Genomic DNA, 20,878 nt, shown 5'->3' with positions numbered 1-20,878 from the left:
CTTTTTCCTCACAGGTTGCACTGGTTGATATGCCTATTTTCTGTCTGCCATTTCATCCCCACACTTACTTTTGAACACAGACATAAAGCAAACATACGCAGACTAATGCCATGTGTTCACACATCCATGTGAGTTTGCTTCAGGAAGGGCAAGGTGTGGAGTTTGTTTTAGCTATTACACCAGCATGGTCTGTGTACCTGTAAGAGCTGGTGAGCTGAGTGAGGAAAGCAGAAGCACCAGAAACAATTTGACAGACAAAAATGGAAATTATCTCCCTAAGAAACTTCTTGCAGCCTGATAGGCCCTGTCTGAAAGGTCTACTTTTTACTGCTGGTCTCAGCAACTCTGGAATGTTATCACTTAAAAAACACTAACCTTTCCTCTAGTCTCTGCAGTCTCAAGTGTTTTAAATTGCAGTGAACAAAATAGGTCAGGTTCAAGCTTGCAAAAAGCTATCATACCTCTGGAAACTTCCAAATGCTTATATCTGCAACAGTGTTTGGCTTGAGTGAGTGAATCCACTGCGGAATCACAGACCTCCTTACTTTGTGAGCTTAACTGTATCTTCCCATAAATTTAAATTTTATCTTTATAATATAATAGAATTGAGGTATATATTTAAACTTATTTCTTATTCTTTAACCAGTGTTTATTTACAACAGCTGCTGTTACTAACTTGTTGAAGCACACAGATCTTGCTAATTCTTTCTAATATTGCAGATTTTAAGCAACTTCTGTCAGAAAACATCACAACATCAGAATACAAAGTACTTATAATCATGTAGCAGTGAATGAAGAATTTTAAAAACATGCTTAAGAATTGTTGTCCTGATGTTTGCAAACTGCAATTATTTCTCAGCTTAAATGTCCATGAATTTCTCTGTTAGGTTTAACACCATTACTTCCTTGTTATTATAAACAATTGCATTATCATTTCATGCCCTGCCCCAAAAGAAAATTATATTTTCCAGTATATTTTGAAATTACACTGGAAAAAAAAAAGCACACCTAAACTTCATCCCAAACAGAGAGATCAAGAACAAGAGGAGTGCAAGCTGAAGTAATTTGATTTACAGTAATAACAGACTGGAGCTGCCCACTAGTTGTTTTCACTACAAATCACTGCAGATAACAATCATCATTATGCAACTTCAGATGAAACCTGTTTTTCCTGATATATAATACAGACACAAATCACCAAAGTGCATGATGAGTTTGGTAATTAAAACAGCGACACAATTCCAAAACTTTATGAGGCTTGTTACATTACCAGTTGGTGTGAGCCTAAAAATGAATGTAAATTACAGTATAATTTTACCAGTCAGTTTGTAGAAATGATGCTTTTTAATTGTTCTCCTTTAATAAAAGAACACAAAAAAAGTCTTTCCTAGTTCAATTTAGTCTTACTTCATAGTCTTACTACCTTTTGTGAAACATTAACCAAGATATTTAAAGTTAAATACAAGGAACGATTCCTTTCTGTTCCTTCCAAAATGAAATTGTGCACTGCATGCTGGCCCCTCTAACATGATCAAAGGTTTGTACCTAGGATGACTGCAGTGCATGGAGAGAGCACAGCAACAAGGCCTAATGGGCTGCCTGTTACCCAGCTGTCTCTTTACATTTTGTGTGTGCTGCAGTGAGGGCTCAGTGCCTTCAGCCATTCAGCAACTGCCCAGCTGTGTAAAAAACAAAGCACATTTAGCATGTTTGAGGCAAATTAATCTTGCAGATTTCATTCTGCCAAAGAGAGCAGGATGACAAGGCAACCAAGACCTAGCTAGGCTGCAGTCTTAATTATCTGCACAAACCTGGAATTGTAACCACTACTTCTGACCAAAGAATTGTACTGAATGACTAAGTGTAATTAATGTGATTGTTCTTCTCTAACCTGGACCTTTCACAATGTTTCTGCCTATCTCAGAGGCTGTTCTTCATTTATGTGTTTGGGAAACTTGTAGGAACACTTTCATGGCAGCCCTGAGGAATAAAGACTTCCATTCCATAACTCCCTGAGGCAGGGGTGGTCCTCTCCCATACTTCATCTAGCAGGAAAATGGCACCTCTCCCCAACCTTTTGTACAATCCACATTCCAGTTTGCATCATCACCTCCTCAGCACAGCTTGACACAGATCTCTTTGCCAGGGCTTGGATCCCTCAGCAAAAACCTCTAAAGCATTCCAAAAACTTGAGCCAATAAAACACCTCATTCTTTTCTCTAAAACATTCCCAGCATGAGCCCATGGAGAAGAGATAAGAAGAAGCTGCCACTGCAAGACAACACTTAGATACTCAGGCTTACAAGCTCCTTCCTTGCACACAGGAGGCCTCAGCATTACTACCTGGCAATATTTCCTCTCAGGGCTCCCGGATTCATGAGGGGGTTGAGCATATCCAGGAAGGCATCCTTTTACAAAAAGGATTCTTTTTCTTGCTAGCTCATATTGCTGTCTATTGCATAAGCCATGAACAGTCCTAACGATTTATACATCAACATGAAATGTCAGATCTTTGGTTTTATTTCTTCATTAGAGAGCTCTTTTATACCACTTCAGAAACTCTGCTTTGTCCTTACCTTCTCATTTATTCTCTGGAGGAAACTATCTGCTCCCTGTGGGATAATTCTCTGTGCAATTTATTTGGCCTGCAAGGTGAGCATGCTCCATAGACTACCCCTTGCAGGGTAACACCTTGCCTAAAATATACACAACACCTCCATTTTACCTTGTTTTTTCTTTTTTCTCTCCTGATTTAAAGCTCCTCTAAGTGTTTTCTCAAAGTGCTCTTGATTAGCACTTGCGCTAATTCAGTGATCCAATTGCTGACAGAGAATGAGGTGGTCTCCTGGCTAACTTACCAAATGCTGATCTTGCACATACACTACAACTTCTAACTAACTGTGAGCCAAGATATCTGCTGACAGGTGGTAACTCCTCCAGGATCTGCTCTCCTGTGACCTGCTGAGTTATTTTCTTGGCTTATTCATTTATTCCCTAAAGAAAGAAATAGGATCCCTCATAACTCTCACTTGTTAAGCCTGGCTCATGTGTGCTCTGACTTCGGCCAGGAACCATGTGGTTGGAGGATTTATATGAAGTGGAAAGGTTGATTCCAGCAAGAATTCCGCATGACCTATCAGCTGTGATTTATAGGTCCCTACAATGGCCTAAAAGTATGTTGAATGCTTCAGTCAGTGCTTGGCATTAGAAAGCAATGCTTTTTCAGGTGATGCAAGAATGCCTTCAGACCTGTGCAGTGCAGAAAAATATTTTTTATAGTAATTATTCATTTCTGCAAGATGTGCTCTATAAGTCTGCCATGACAAGTCCTGGCAAAGTATTATCTGCCTTTGATTTCTGCTCAAATTTTTGTTTTTATTTAGCATTACTGCAGGTACATTGCTTAAAAGAATACACTCCTAGGGCACATCATTACTAAAATACATTGTATATAAATTCAGCCTTCCCTTTCACTTTGGTCTCATTGTGTGTTGGAAATTCGGTGGTGGTCTCCCACATTCTTGAACACCTGGAAAGCTTGTCAGATGCCCCCCTCTCCTAAGAGCGAGCTGATCACTATGCTATTGATAGCTGACTGCTTTCTGCATGGACTCTCATCTTCAAAATGCAGCAAGAGAAACAGAATATGGAACAAACACAATCCTGCAGCAGTTACAGGCCCAGAACACATCCAAATACCTCATTTTGCATTTTTTTTTATTAGACCTTCATGAAACTATACAGAATTCTGGGTAAAAGGACAAGAATGCACATCTGCCTCTCCTTTCCCTTTCATAAACAGCGCTCTACCTGTTAGGCGGCACCTTTTCCTTCCTGTCATACAATGTTAATTCAGCGAAGGATATAGTAGAGGGCAAAGCAAACAAGCAGTAAAACACTCTGACAGCAATTATTTTTGCTAAATCATGTAAGTCTGGAGCTGCCACAGAGCAAGTCTCAGAAATACGCTCAGCCTGCTGCTTAACCAAGCATTCTCTTTCCCATGCCGCTCCAGAAGCCCTGCAGGAATGCTTCTCCCTGTGCCAGTTACAGCAACCAACTGGTGCTGCTATGTTGCTGGGAAAATACTGGAGCAGCACACCACAGAATTCATATCCCCTTCTCATCCCTGTTCTTCTATCCCATAAAAAAACCACATTCCTAACCAAACACAACATTACAGTCAGGAAGATAATTTTTTCATAATGCAGCATAAACAAAAAAATCTAACTTTCTAATAAAAGTATATTTACTTTCACTTTTTCATGCTTCTCTGTTAATAAAGTACACACACACACACTCACACACAAGTGCTTATCTATTTAAGCTCTACTACAGCTGGCAAATTTCTGCAGTAGTGAGGGTACTTTCTGTTTTCCAGATTTTCAGTGCAGAACATGGACTTTTCAAAAGATCAAAGCAATTAAAAAAGAAATGAGTGTATGAAACTAGCTTCAAAATTGTCTCAGTCCTCCTGCTGTTCCTGGCAGTTTTGATGTGACTTCCCCTGCTTTCTTCTTTATACATCTCTGTTCACAGAATGAAGAACTACAGCCACACACAGGGTTTTCTCAAGAAAGGTTTCAACATAGTATAGATAAGAGATTTCCTTCTATATAAATTACATACAGGGTTTTTTTAATCTCCACTGAGAATTACCATTATATTAGATTATCAAAGAAGATATGCCCACTCTACCTGGACTCTGATTTGAATTTGATTTGTGTTGCAAGTGTAGTAAATTAGGTTACTGCACCTAGCAGAGCTGGAACTGATAGCATTCACTCTCATAAAATCTCAAAAAAGTATGAATTAGATATAGTCCTTCACAGAGATCTCTCTTCCTTTGCTAGCATGTGGAAGAGACTTTCAGATGTATTGGAAATGTTCCTTTTGGAATTAATTAAGATGTGGAGACCATATTCAGATCCTATAGGTTGTGGCAAACCAGCTCATTACTTTATGATATGAGATTTTTATGAACCTAGGAGTTACAAACAGAAGCTCAGTTGAACCCTGGCTTACGGGTTTCTGGAGTTCACTCTCAGTTTCTTTAAACATTTTGAATATAGAAGTAAATATATTAGATTTTACTTATCCCAACAGACTTTTAAATGCCAGGAGAACTCTATTATTGTGAAAAAGTAAGTTTCACTCGGGAAGTTTGAAATCTATCCAGAAGTTGCTGAAATTGGTGAACATCATCTGCATTATTTTGACATGCAGATCAGATTTCCTGTGGGTATAGAAACATGTTGATGGATGTTACAGAAGATAATCCTTTGCCACACAGAGCTGCTGTCTCCTTTGTTTTAAGGAAAAGAGGAGATCAAATATTTTCCTTTATTTTAAACACACCTGTGCACACTGGGCCTTACTGATTTCATACATTCATTTTTCCAAAATAGTCTGGGAAGCAACCAGAGATCTTCTAGCATGTTTGGAAAACAAAAATTCTCAGCTAACATACACTAAAAGCTTTGGCAATCCTTGTACATCAGAGTTATTTCCCATGCTTAAGTATTAGTCAAGAACTTTAAAAAACACTGTAGTTCTAGGTCTGTTTTTATGATTCTTTGTAGTTCATTAAAAATAGGGTTTAGAAGCAAAGCAAAATTATCATAAAACAAACTTAGACACATTACAGAAACACTGCGGCATGTAGAGACTCAAACCCGTTCAGTTTTGTTATTTTCTCCCTTAGAATTTCTTCTAAAGAATGTTTAATAAAACCCTCAAGACTGCTCAGTCTGGTTTATGGTCAATTCATACTTAATAGATTCACCACAATCAGAATTTTGGTGTCATTTCACCAATGAACTCTGAAGTTGTACCAGTGTACACCAAAGTAAAATGTGCTTTCAGATCACTTGTGATACAAAGTAGCCAATTAACAGCGGATGCCCTGCACTAGGTAATTGTGAAAAGAGGCAATTGCTGCTTGCTTTGGATTTGTATTTGTTCGTCTGTTTTTTTTGCTTTTGCTTTCCTAGATGCCAGAGACAGGAGGAAATTATGGTTACAATGTCAAAGGTAGCTGAGTTGTCCTCACACTCACAGAAGTGCAGTCACTCCATGCAGTGCTGTGCCAACCTGCAGGCTCAGGGCTGCTGATCCTGGGTGGCAGGCAAGCACTGGGGTGAATCCCAGTGAGTATGGGCAGAAGTCACACACTTTGTGCTGCTCTGCAAGAGCTGTAACCAGTGCAGTGCCTGAGTGCAGGGGTCTCCTGACAGTTCTGTCCTGCCCTTGTCCTGTTCCCCTCGTCACCCCCATGGCAGCCTGAGCACCCTCTCCCAGGAGTGCACTGCTGCAGACTTGTTCCACTGGCTGGGCTGGCTACAGCAAAGGCAACTCCTGTCTATGCTTAATAGGATACTGGACTAGCATCATCATTTCTAGGGAAAATAAAAAATTAGCAATATAAAACCCACTACAAAATACTTTTCACTAGGTTAAATTGCTTTTCTTGGACCTTGGACTCCCGACATATTTTTTGATATATCATACTTCTTGATCTTAAGACTGATTTCCTTTCTGTTACAATTGCCAATACAGCATTTATAGTTATTAACAAAATACATGTTAATACAACCCAGTATGGTAGAGGGTCTGAAACATTGACTTTTACACTACTACATACAAAGAGTGAAAGTAAATCACTGTAGGAAAAATAATAAGATATTTTGGAGTTCAGCAAACATGAATGGAGGTGATCTTTTATCTCTTCTGTTCTGATTATGCTATAAAAGAGCAATATTTACTTTTGATGAAGACCACAGATGTTAATAGACGCTGAATTAGCCTAAAAACACAATTAAAAGTGGTTCATAATTTAGATTCAGACTTTGAACTCTGCTGTTAAAACTTGCATAACACAAGATGCAAAGAACAAAATGTTAAAAAAATGTCCTGTAGGAATAAAAGCATTGAAGATGCCCTGAGAGCTTTACTCTGGTCAATATTGCCGTGCCCTGCTTCATAAATTTTATCTGTACTGCAAACTGTGAACACGTGAGGGCTCAGCCTGGATCCCACCCACAGTCTACCAAAAGCAGGAAAGAAGAAAAAGAGTTGTGTGTGGTTCACACAGCTGACATTCAAAGGAAAGGACAAACAGTCAATTGTGCTGATAAAGAATCTAAATGAATAAATTCTCCAGCTCTGCAAAGCATAATAGCAAATGTAAAAGAAATGTGGACAGCACCAGCAATGAAAATGTGAATCAGCAGCAAGATGATTTTTCCTTTGCAAAATGGAAAGTAAGTGCCTGATGATAAAACCGCTAAAATGAACTTTATTGGTCTTGCAATATTTGGAAGGAAGTAACCATGCTGGCTTTGCTGGCTTAAAACTAAGATACCTAAATATTTTTAAATAAAATAGGAGTCTTCACTTAGAGACTGTTAGACTACCACAACAAATTTATATTTCTTTTATTTGTGTTTAATTATATGAAATATTTTTGTATTTACATGCTTATATAAATTTAGATTTTCAACGGTAGCCCCCACAAATAAAAAGCCAAATCTAGGAGCTACCTGCTCTATCAAATTCCTATGTTCCACCTCCCTCCCGCAGACGGTATTTGTCGCCTGGCAGTGGCCGCGGGCCACCAGAGGGAGCCTGCACAACTCCACAAACTGCAGGCACAGGGAGAGTGACAGAAGGAAACCCGGCTGAGCGGCTCCTGGGGATCCTGAAGAGGATTACTGAAGTGTTCCCAGGTTCCACTAAAACCTTTCACACAGAGCCCAGCCTTCATGGGGCATTATTTTGCTGCTTCAGTGTGGAAAAGATAGGAAGCTGTTCAAAGTGAATGAGGACAGTGAAAAGGTTGTAGTAATCGTGTAGAAAAGGGGACCATAAACAACTAGCTATTTCAACTTTATATAAAATTAGTAAAACAGGAAAATAATAATTTATAGTATTAATTCCATCCCATTTCTCTTTCTTTTCTGTCTGTGTAGGGCCTAATCTGCCTACACTGAAAGAGACTTCAGAAAAGGAATTCTCTCACTTTTTGTCAGCACAGCATGGGTGGAATGAATAAAAAAACAAGGTGACAGACTCGGTACTTGTAATTCTCCAAATATTTTATATTACTTCAAAAATTTCTTTATGAATGAAAAACTACTTTTAATTATTCTAAAAATAAGAAAACTGAACACAGCTTAATAATACATTTGCAACTTTCACCATCCACTGATCAGTGGATGCCTTTTTGAAGAAGATTTGTCCTTTGAATACCTTGCATTTACAGTCATAGCATTCTAAATGCATTCAGTAATTTCTTTTCAAGCAGCCCTGTGAAACACCAGGTTGATGTTTATGAAAATGGTAAGATTTATGGAATGCTCTTTCAGAACAAATTAGAAATTTCCTGTGATGACTTTATTGGAAAAAGATCAAAGAAACATCTCTCTAATAGCATTGATGGTTGTTATGATGGTAACTGTGTATTTTCCTGTGGAACACAGGAATGCAGAAACATCAAAAGGGAAGTGACGAAAGGGAGCAAGAGATGAAGGATGGGAGGGAAATGACGGCAAAAAGTCACTGACCGGAAACCATGTGCAGTGGCAAAAGAGGAAACAGACAGGACAGTGTGTATGTGAGATGTCTGCAATTCAATTCTCTTGAATTCAACCTATTTCACAACATCCATCTGTGAAACTATTGGTAGCCGCTAACGCCTGACGAGAGAGGCCAGCAGCCTTCCTAAATTGCAGCTTGGCAACCAATACAACCACTCTTATAGACTGTGACAGAGCAGTGTGAATAGATGGCCATGTATTCCCTCCCTGCCTACCAGAGACCAGCTGAGCTCATTAGAGCCTACATCCAGGCCATGATTTTTTCTCAAACCAGTAATTGTTGGATGTATGGAAAAAGCCAGAAGATAAATGGCTTGAGTCTAACAGTTAGTGGGAACAAAAGAGCTATCCTACAGTCAAGTGTCTTCACTCACTCTTGACTCCAGCTACACCTAAGCTGCCATAAAAAGTGTTTGCTTACGCTGTTTTATAAATCTTCATGACCTTTATGTATCTTTCCCAATGTCCTCCTACGCTATAAATGCCTCAGATAATTGGAAAAATTGCTACAGGCTGTAAAAAAAGTTAAAAGGCTTCTCCCCCTCTGAAGAAACAGTCATTATGATTGGGGCAGTTTTCAAATTAAAAGTTTCAATCTGTTGGGAAACTATAATTTCAAGCATATTTCTTCCATTTCCCACTAGCTACAACATCAAAGACTGGCAGAATAAGAGCTAAGAAGCTTCAATTAAAAAAAAAAAAGGTCCAATAATGTCTTAACTTGACCACAGCACATCCCTTGTGCCATGTCTAGAACAGCCTCCGTTTAATTGCTTCTGCAACATTGCCAATTTGTTGCATTACTGGAAAATATTGATAGTATTCAATAAATTTTTCTTATGTGTCAAATATTGCAGTCCATAAAGTCCAGGAGAATCATTGTTTTCACTTCTCAAGAAACCAAAGGTTTTGCATGGTGCAGTTCTGACTTACCTCTAAGAGCATTCAGGATTGGAAAAGAAAGGAATTTAAAAGACTCAAAGATATCTTGTGTACTTTAAGTTTCCTGTGATTCTTCCGGGCCAGGTACAAGCTAAGGGCTCCCTCTCCACCTGTTTGATTTTCTGATTATTTCCATTTCTCATTGTTGGAGGTGGTGGTGCTGCACTGAAGTTTTACCAAAAGCAATCCAGGATTTGGAGCCTCCAAGGGGTAGCAAACAACACACGAAGGATTTCTTGTATTTTTTCCATCTGAGTTTTTTGTTGGACATTTCAGGTGGCCACATTACTAAAAAAACTTTACAGAAAACAAAGAATGCTTTTTGCTGAGCATTTTAGTTGCTGCATTGGAAGACCTTATATTGATCAGATCAAAAGATTTTACTCAGATAATTCAGTGGTATCTTTGGTTCTTACTCTCCTTATCCAAGCAATAAAATAACTTTGAAGGCAGTAAAGGAGGTATTTTAAGGGCCCCAAGCCATGTGAACACAAGCCTGTGTGTTTGAGATCTGACATCACGGCCATTTTACAGTGAGACATTCATATCACTTCACCCAGATGATGCTTCTTTGCACATTTAGTGTATTTTACAGGGTCCTTCTGTTCTCTCTCCTGCACTAAGACACTGAGATGTTGTGTCACTGTGCCTCACCTAACACAAGTGATGCTCTGTACCCACCTGCTTTGCTACAGCCATCAATCCATTTAAATAAAGAGCAGAAATTTACAAACAGGAAAAAATGGCAATAGGTCAATTAAAAATCTTAAAAGTTTTTAAAGCTCCAAAGACTTTGTAGCCTAAATTTAAAATTTTTGTTTCCCGCAATGTTTAAATGATCAGATTATCTCCTAAGACTTGCACTAGTTTCTACTACATTACAAATTGTACTGGTCACTCTGGACTCAGGTTGGAGTTTGGAACTCAGAGTTTGAGAGAGTTTTCATTTCACACCACTTGTGACCTAATTATTTCAGTGTACTGGTATCTTTTGATATCAAATTGTATTTGCATGTATTTTTTAATATTTATACAAGAATGTCTGTCTGAGATGAAATGCTTTGTTGATAGAAACACCTGCAGGGATCTATTACAACATACTAATAATGAGAACTGTCTGCTGTACTTAAAAAAGAAAGGATTTTCCCTACAGTTGAACTGAAATGGAAAGGGGTCAGAGTATGGTCTTCACTGAGCAAGGAGGTAACTCAGCAAAGGAGATGCATGTGTGTGCTTCATAAAGGTATCACTTTTCTTTCCAAATATAAAGTAACAGCTTTGGATGTGGGAAGGAGTGATGTGTCTATTCATTTAAAAATATGACCAATATTTATAGAATTCATATTTTCTCATTTTTAGGTCTCTACTTAAATATAATTGTCTACCACATCCATAATTCTAACTGCCTAGCCCAAGCTTATTTTCCTCTTCAGTTTTTAGAGGATAAACAGAAGAGGCACACAAAATCATTACATGTAACCAAACATCCTGTGTACATAAATGTACACACATCTATGCAGTATCCAGAGATATATATAAACCTGTGTATATAGTGTTGACAATTTATGAGAAACAAGATAAATATATAAAGCTACTTCGAAGGGATCAATTCAAACACCAAGGGACCTCTAAGGTATTTCAGTTTTGAGCCCTGATTTTATTTAATCAAAGATATAGGAGGAAAATAATCTCTTACAACACTTTCCAGGTATTGTCCAATCATGAGTGGTTCAGATACAAAACAGGTAAGATGTGTGGTGTGACATGAGTTAAGATGGCAAGAAATGCACCAAAATATTTATGATCAGCATAGCAATTAAAGCATAATAATGGCTGCCACTAAAACTATTATTCTACAAACACCATTTATCCTACACAATTGCTTAAAAATATTTTGAAGAAGTGTATATTAATAAATGTATGTATACATGCATGTGGATAAGCTTGTTTATACATGCATACATAAAAATTTTTCTATTATGAAATTTTTCATCCTTCTCTATGAATACATATATGTTGTCAGTGGACTTGGTTAACTACATAGCTTTTAAAAGTAGAGAAAATAGAAAGTAGAGAAATAGAATGATCAGTAAAGCAAACTTCCAGAAAGAACAACTGTCTGGAATACAAGTATCCCATTGTTTTTAGGTTTACTATTGCCTGGCTTTTAAGCTAAATCTTTCATTTCTAGTTGCTTTAGTCAAACACGGGGAAAAAGACATTGCACCATAGCTTCCACCTACACTGTCTACCTCAACAATAATTATTATTCTTTCTCTTAAAACAGCACTGGCCACAACCACAGCCAAAAACCATATGACTCCTCAAATGGCTTCTCAGTGTGCACCATAATTCTAATTCTGGCAATAAAATCCTGGCTTTGAGGATTTCAAATACACCATATTGCATACAGTTACTGAGCATTATGTCTCATCTTCCACATTCTGCACAAGCATAATGGGTGAAAGGGCTCAGAGGAACAATTGTTATTTTTCTCTATCATAAATGTCAGCAACTGACTGTTTTCATTGTGTAGTTTTTATTGCATTACTTGCTTGGTGTCCAATAATCCCTACGAGCCATGATGCTGGAGTTTCACATCTCTGAGCCACTTTCACACAGCCCACACACCACTCAGCATCCTGCTGCCACAATAGTTATTTCCAAAAAAAAACTGTTTTGAAACAGTCTATTTAAAAGGCAAGGCCCTCAGAACTTCACCATGCTAACAGAAAGACCAGCACAATTTATTCTGGAGCAAGGGAAAACGACAGTAGAGTCAGCATTGCCTGAGTCCTTTGATTTCATATTTGCACATGCACCATATAACTGCACATGTGACAGAAAACAGCATAAATTGTTTATAGGATAGGTGGGTAAGAAACATGGCTCACTACAAGATTATACATACATGTATATGCTCCTGCCTGTAGGAACTGATAAAAGGAAGGTGTGATGTATTACTGATAAGGGAGAAGAATGAATGTCTGTTGTCCCCTAAAGCGCAGAAAAGCAGGAAGGAAAGGTACCGTAAGCCGGTATTTGACTTTTGTACATCCAGTCCAAAACATTATCCCTGGCAGTAGCTGGAATCAGAATTTTGAAATAAAAGTGACCAATACCATCCATTGCCTAGATCTAAAGTCTTGTCCTAAGTTCAGTATCCTGGATTCAACGTAATTTCCAAAGTTTTTATTTCTAAGTACTATAACTTCAGATGTGTTCCCATCAGTTTTCAGATCTGCATAATTTTTGACCTTGATGCCACTCACTAGAAGCTGCATGAGAAGTATTTAATGAAAGTCACTTTGCTGACCTATGACTCAGAGGGGTAGCTCTGAATCATTGTGCCTCTGAGGGTTACTCACAGGCTATGACAAGGACAGCTTCTGGCAACACAGGCTTCCCAGAACCCAGAAATAGAAAAACCTCAGATGTTTCCTCTGCCCTACAGTGCCACATCCATTTTCACTCTGACATAGCCCCTGCCCTCTTGCCTGGGACGGTCGTACACCCATGCCCTGGTGCACCAGGGCCTGCTCTGACCCTGCCGGTGGCAATGCCCTGCCATGCTCAGGGTAGGCTGACACTGGCAGCCACAACCTCCCAGCTCCTCTAAAAAGCCTCAGAAGGAGGCAGCAGTTAAGAAGGAGTAAAGAAGGCAGAGGGGAGCAGAGTAATGAGGGATGGAAACAACTATTGTGCTTCAGCTTTGGAAGCTCTGGAAATCCTGCAGGCTTAGCCTGGTTGGGGCCCCCCTGTTGTCAACCACTGCAAAGCAACCAAATGTGGGTCAGTTGCGGGTCAAAGCTACAAGTCCATCCAAGCAGCATTACAGGGGGATCACACTGCTCTGATTGTGCTGACTGCAATGGCAGCCTGCCATCAGCATAAACCACAAGAGACACTGCTGAATCAGCTCCTTCTCTGAGGAAAATGAAGCTAAGAAACCTATAAATCCCAGCAGCTACCCCACCACAGTCCAAGAGAATCACACAAGCTTTCTTCCCCAGCTCCTTCCTTCCATTTTCATTTAGTCAGCAATGAAATGCAGGGAGATTATTCATTGGAAAAGAACTCATTCAAATACTAAGATGAGGGCTGGTTGGTAGCTGGGCTCTGATCATAAACAAGCTGTTTGCATTTAAGGAAGGCATTAATAAGGCAGCTACTTTCAAGCACAGGAGTATTCAATGGGGGAGAAATTGTTTGGCTCATCAGCAGATGGCACCTATTTTACCTTCTTATCACTAAAAGAAAATAAATGGCTGTTACTCTTACTGCCTGACATGAGTAATAATTAGACATCAATTTTTATTCTAACTTGTCATGTATGCACATTGGGAAGTTGAGTCTTGCTGTGATAATTCCCCGAGATCTTTGGAAATTTTTCTTAAGGAAGCTGTGACAAGATCTGGCCTGTGAGACAATAAACACCTCAGATCTGTACAGGTTCTAAAGGTGGTCTGTTCCTCAGAGAATGATTTCTCTGTTCCCAGCACACAAGCTATAGGATGAATGAAGCTCTCATTTTAGTCTGGGTTTTGTATTTGCATTTATCTTCATTTGTATTGCCTGACTTTTGCATGAGATTTATGGCCCAGCTGTGCAACAGTCCCAGCATGAAGCATTCTGTCAGTAAAAATGAAGAGCTACATGAACATGTATTTACAGCAGCAGTTACAACTGATTCATAGAATGTAAACAAACACAAAACTATCTGTAGTTCTCCATGTAAAACTAGTTAAAAAATAGAGTACAGAATTGGGCAGACATATTCTGATTGCTGTTAAATTTGTGATTGTAGACATATGTCAGATATTAGCTTTTATTCAATTTTGCTTCACACAACAAAGGCTATTTGTTCAAATTCAAGGCTCTAGCACATCCTTAGATTACAAGAAACAATCAATGGACATTCTCCATGTTCACTCTTCAGTGTGGGTCTACAATCACTACCCAACATCTCAACAGACTATGATAGGCTGTTTCCAGGTTAATTTAAAAGGAATTGATGCTACCTGTGGCTTGCTGTGCTTATGTGCTTTATTATGTGTTTCTTTTATTTTATTTTAGAACCTTAGCTATTAAGAATATCTGGCAACTTTGAGCATTTTCATCAGTTTCTCTCTGAATCTGCAATTCAGAATTACTCTAGCAGGCAACTACAACACCCATCAAACAACATTGCAAGGAGAAGAGATGAGAAGACAGAGTGAAGGACAGAAAGAGAGATTTCCTAATGCAAACTGTGTCTTGTGGGAAATTACATAATTTAAGCTAAGCATGAGATAAATGCTTCTTCATATTATTTTTGTGTGTGCAAAGGAAAATAAAACATCACCTTCATTCTTGTTCATGTCTCTTCTTCATAAAGCAGAACACCTGCTGTCCACTCTAATAGCAGAAGGTTCTGGCCATTTTGTGTACCAAAATGCTACCCAGAAACAACAAAATGGTAGCATTTTATTGCATTCTGCCTGGGTTATATAGTCCCCAACACTAAAATATGTTCTCCAATGGCCTAGATATCAGGGTGTAGATGAAGATCTTCAGTTTTTAATTAATAATACATAGTGCAGAATCTGAAAGGCTATCTATAATTTATGTATCAGTGTCTCAAAAGCAGTCATTCATGCATTATATATTCAGACAGAAAATTATCTTGCTTTTATTTTCCAATAAAAAGTGTAAGATGTTACTATGTACCCTCCAAAATGGAACAGTGCTACCCAGAGCTTTATAACTCTCAAAAATGCCAGGTTCCACTGGGTTCTCTCTGCTACAAGAGGCTAAAGGTGCAGAAGCATTACTTAGCATCTCTCCCTCTCTTCTACTGGACTTTTAAAAATGATCAGGCCACTTCTTGGATAAGTGCTAATTTACCCATAGAGTAAACAGAGGGGCAGAAAATGTGAGAAAAATAAGTTTATTGAAATGGAAGGATGTTTTTTAACAATAAGGGGTTTCCAAGCTGGACTTAAGAAAAACTGATTATGGTAAAACACCACAAGAACTCTACAAAATAGAGGACCAAAAAAGTAATTTTTAAAATATAAATATATGCAAAGCTATTGCATATAAAGCATGTTGAATATTAACAGTCATTCTCATCATGCTGTCCTATTTTCCAAGCACCCACCTACTTATGGGCACTTCAAAAAGGAAAAATAAAAAAAATGCATACTGTATATGCCAAACATGCAACTCTTAAAAGTTGCTTTCAATGCTATATTTTCTCCCTATCTCTAGCAAGCTGCAAAGCTAAAATAATCCTGTATGTTCTCCCTCTCTCTATCAAGCCACAAAGCCTAAAATAGTGATATCAGGGTACATGGTGCAAAGAAAGTCAGTCTCAGACACCTCAGTCTTGGCACTTGTACATGCAGAGCAATGTAGACAAGATGCCAGCAGGATCCAATGAGCCCTCCCTCCTTCCTCAGGTGCTGGAGAAGTAATTTTTGGGAGGCTGGAAGTTCCAGCAGTCTGACAGACCATCTGGACTCTTTCTTTGCAGGACAGAGGGAAATTACTCATATTTACAATTGCTTTGATGCAGCTCCACCATAGTGGATGTAGCACCAATGAAAGTACAATTATTTTTTTCCAGACTTGCCCCTCTTTCATATTCTACACTCCTAAAAAACCATTTGCTTTTTTGCCCCTTGGAAGTACTGAAAACAATCCAGCCTCAAAAGAGAATCAGAGTGACTGAAATAAGAAATATTTTCCAATATAAAGGCAAGGAGAGGATAAACCAATATTTGTGATGCATCATATGTGATGATTTGTGTGTAGTGATACTGTGAGGTAGGAGATCGGAATTCAAAAGACAACATTCAGCAAAGTGATAAAAGGTGCATCAACCCACACAGAAAGGAAGTATAAAATTAATTTTTTTAAATGTGGATTTAAAGTTACAATCTGAACTTTATTTGAGTCACTTCCTTAAATGCCTCTCATGCAAAGTCATGACAATTACTTTTGACCAGTATTATTTTGGAGAAAAGAAAACAAACAGTTCAGTGTGACCTACAAGCAAACAATCCAGAAGAGAAACAAATCCTTGAGATTCACACACTTCACTTTCCTTTATGAAGTCATAGAATGGTTTGGGTTGAAAAAGTCCTTAAATATCATATTGTTTATGCCTTGGGCAGGGACACCTTCCGCTAGACCAGATTGTTCAAAACCCCATCCAACCTTGGAAATCTCAACACCCAGTAAAAACATTTTGAAGATTAGAAGGAAAAAATTACAGCTGGGCAGGAAGAATCCCACTGTCACCCAATATCTCACCATCTGTAAGACAACGTAACCTTGAGAAGACATTGCTTCTTTCTTTTTGTAAAAGCGTGCTGGAAGGGACAGTCCATTCCAGTCACTTGTGCCACATAAACTGCCAGAGCTATTGATAGATTAAGGATGGGTACAGTGGCAGGGTACAGGACAGGAACACACTGGGACAGGAACACACATTTTTTCACTGCTCCACAGCTACAGGCAGCACAAGTCATTTTGGCAGCAGGAAGATACAAAAAAGCAAGTCTGAATGGCTGCAGAGCATCATTAAACATCCAGAACACACGATTTGGACTGAAGACAGTATAGCTCAATTTTAAATTCCAGCTTAGCCTCTTTAGCTGCATGTAGTTTGGCTGCTGAGTTGTCCAGGAACGTAATAGATAATGACCATTAATTACAATTTAACAGTAATGGATTGAGCAAGGAGAGCCTGCTGGTTTGGTGTTGAAGAGTCCTGAGACCAGCTTGAACAAACTATCTCAAATCACAACGTCATGCTTCCAAGTACTGCCTGACTGAGGCAAACAGCAGCAGGGATGTGCAGGCACTGAGATGGAAGTGAGAGTCAGAAGTGTCAAGCAGAAGAAACCAAAGACATGGTAACAGCTTTTCCAGCGATAAAGCATCTTTTGCTGAGCAGGCATGACAACACATAATCTAGAGATGTGTATGACTGACAGTCAATCACTTTATACTGTAAAAGACCAGTCACACTTTTTCACCGTGGGGACTTCTTGTATTCCTCCCTAAGGTGTGTGGTGATCTTTCCCTTGGGTGGGGACGCCCCTCAAGGCTAACTCTCCAGGCTGAGCAAAGAGATTTGCCCACAGTCATTGGTATGGGTCAGTAACATCAATCTCTACTTGATAAGCTAGCTCTGATTATATTAAGTAAAAAGTGCACTACATTAGTTTTATTGTGTAGTTAATAATTCTGATTACAGCCTTTTGTTCTTTTGACATTCTGTCCTTTTGTTTTTTACTATTTTGCAATTTTACCTTTATTCTCTTCTTTTTTACCAAATCATTATAAATAACAATCTAAATAAGGCACTCTGTTTATTCATATTGAATACCCACATTAAAGGCTTAATGACACCTTTAGAATCCCTTAGCCAAAACCTTTGTCTGAAGTTCCCATTCACTTCCCTGACACTGACAGTGCTTAGTTGGCCATTTGTACAGGATGCACATGTGTACTGCCACAGTACAGACAGGAGTATGGAACCAACACTGCTAGCCAGATATACCAGCAAAATCTGGGCCAGTGACCACATTTCAAGAGCAATCCTATCCAAAAGCTCCTAAACTCAGCCTCCATCCATATGATTCAGTGCCATGACTCTAAGAAAGACATCAACAGCACCACCAACAAAGTGCTCTGCAGAATTTGGACCAAGTGATTTTTGGGGATAGAAGACATCAGCTATGCCCCAATTTTTTCTTCACAAGTTTTTCTGTTCTAGTGTTTTAAAGAGCAATCCATGTATGTTCATTAGCATCCCTCCTCCTCTCAAATCCTCCCCCAGTTTCAGATTTCCTTACAAACAAGTCTCATCTTTTAAGTCTCGCTCGGTAATCTCAGTTTCCTGTTTGAATTGTTTCACTCCTTTCTTCCATTTCTTTGTTTAAGGACTGGCTTCAGTTTCTTCAGATTTGTAAAGTCAGGAGGAGGAAAAAATAAGTAGAGAAAACAAAAATCTTCTTAATCACGTTTATCAGCCATTGTAAAAAAATATACTTTAAAAATGCCTGCGAAACCTCAAGCTCTCTAGCTCAGGCAAATATAAAAAAGAACTATGTTTTAGTAAGTAGTTAACTGCAGGCAAATGGCAATGACATATATGCTGAAATTGCTTCTGCAATAGGAACTGTTGGATTTTCTCATTAATTGAAAAGCAAAATATTGGCAAATTAAACTGTAATTTTAGCAAAGTTCTCTTAGGTCACATGGTCTGTTTTGTCTGTTCTGCCAAGACTGAGCTGTTCATTTTGAAGAGTTTTCTACAACCTGTTTTTTGAGTAACTCCAATTAAAAAATGGTAAGATCATTTTAGTGAAAGGTTCTTTATCACTCATTCGCCATGTGACAAATGTCTTTGAAGACTACCAAAAAGTACTTAAACTCAATGCTATTAGAAAATATTCCTTAATAGACATAATATTTTTTCCATACTGTTTCAGTTGTCTCTGAAAATTAATTTCTTGCTTGAAGAATAATGACTATAATCTGGACTAAATTAATTCTATAGTCAATGGTTAAATGTATGAGCATTACTGAACTAACAGGCAGAGGCTGTAAATCAACATTGTTTTAACAAACCATTACATTACAATAATTACACTTTGAAAAGTAACAAATAGTTCTCCACAAATAAAATGTCAGGACTGCATAATGTTGTATCAGTACTGGGAAGAAGAATAGGTTGCCTTAGTCTCTCAGGCACAGATGATCAGTAAGAGGCGAGTGCTGACTATTGGATGGGAGATATATATCACCTTTGCTCTGGTTTCATTATTGGATATTTATCTTTGTATTCCCAAACATCAAAGTCAATACCTCACTGGTTTTAGATCTCCACATGTTGCTACCATCCCATTAAGTCATCTTAAATTTGTCCTTTGCTGTTTGCCACTTGGTACTTTTCAAGAATGCAATTCAAGCACTGCCTTCCTCTATCTTCCAGACCATTCTGAACAAGTCATTTTAGAGATGAGACAAGCATTCTTCCAGTGTGACTCAAGCAGTCACTACTTTGCTAAAAATACTGGCAAATCTTTTACCAACTTGAAAAAAAATATTACCATATGAGAAAAAAAAAGAGGAAGAGTAATGCATAGGAAGGTATGTCCATGGACCTTGAGGAGAGTGAAGAGGGAATAAACCTGACTTGACCTGACTTGCACCAGCCAAGAATACAGTCCAAAGACTGAGTAATCTAGATCTAACGAATCCAGTGTGTACATCCAGCGATGCTTCCAGTGGACTGGAGAAACACACTGCTCTTGGGGGTCTGAACTGACCTCAAGAAATATTTATTGTCTTCCTGGTCATTCCTTTGTTTGTGGGTTGCATGTGGCAAGACAAACCAGCAGTTCAATTATGACCAAGCTCTACTTATAATCCATAAACCACTCTGTTTTCTACTTAATCAATTCAATCTACATTTTTCTAACATCCTGCTGGGTACTGCATCAAGTTATTTATTAGTGGCACAGTTCTTCAATACACATTTTCAAATAGAGATATAAAAGAACCCTGATGTCAGACATTAAGAATTCATATTTACCAACAATTACTGTAAGACATACAAGACACATCAGGTATTACCTTTCTAAGTGTATAAAAGCATCTTGCTATATAGGATTATATTGGAGTATTGACTTTCTTATGTTGTAAACAGCATTTGAACTGGTTTCTAACCACAACATGATTAATTCATTTTATTATCACTGAAAGCTTAAATGTGGCAACCCCAATACACAGTATTCTGTTAAGCAAAATCTTGAGGATTAATGTGACTTGTACATGCATTCCAAAGCTTAAATCACAGTAACAGGTAATTGGACATGAAATTATATTCCATAGATGGGGGGGGGGGGGGTAGGGAGGGAAGAATTTATTTCTGCTCTCTGTTACACCTGTAAAAAACTTTTTTAAAACCCCACACATGTATAATGTATCTAAAGTTTTTAGAAAACTACCTAACACTGTTGTGACCATCGAAGATGCCATGGGAGGAAACAGCTTTTTTTTGGACATGCAAGAATGAAATTAAAGAATGACACAAATAATTTTCATTACATACTGGCAGTGCTTTTATATTCCAGGCCACCTATTTTATATTCTCTTATGCTTCATCTGTGTCATTAACCAATTTAATCATAATGGTACTAAAGAAAGAAGCTATTAGATTTGTCTCACTTGACCCATTTTTTCTTAACTGAGAGTGCTACTGTGTACAGTAACATTTTCTCTTAGAATCATGTTCTGTCCCAGATCTGCTTTATTTTTATTTTAGTGCATGTGAAATT

The sequence above is a fragment of the Ammospiza nelsoni genome, chromosome 4 (genome assembly GCF_027579445.1).
Source record: "Ammospiza nelsoni isolate bAmmNel1 chromosome 4, bAmmNel1.pri, whole genome shotgun sequence".
Taxonomy (NCBI): Eukaryota; Metazoa; Chordata; class Aves; order Passeriformes; family Passerellidae; genus Ammospiza; species Ammospiza nelsoni.
Note: the sequence above shows the minus strand (reverse complement) of the source record.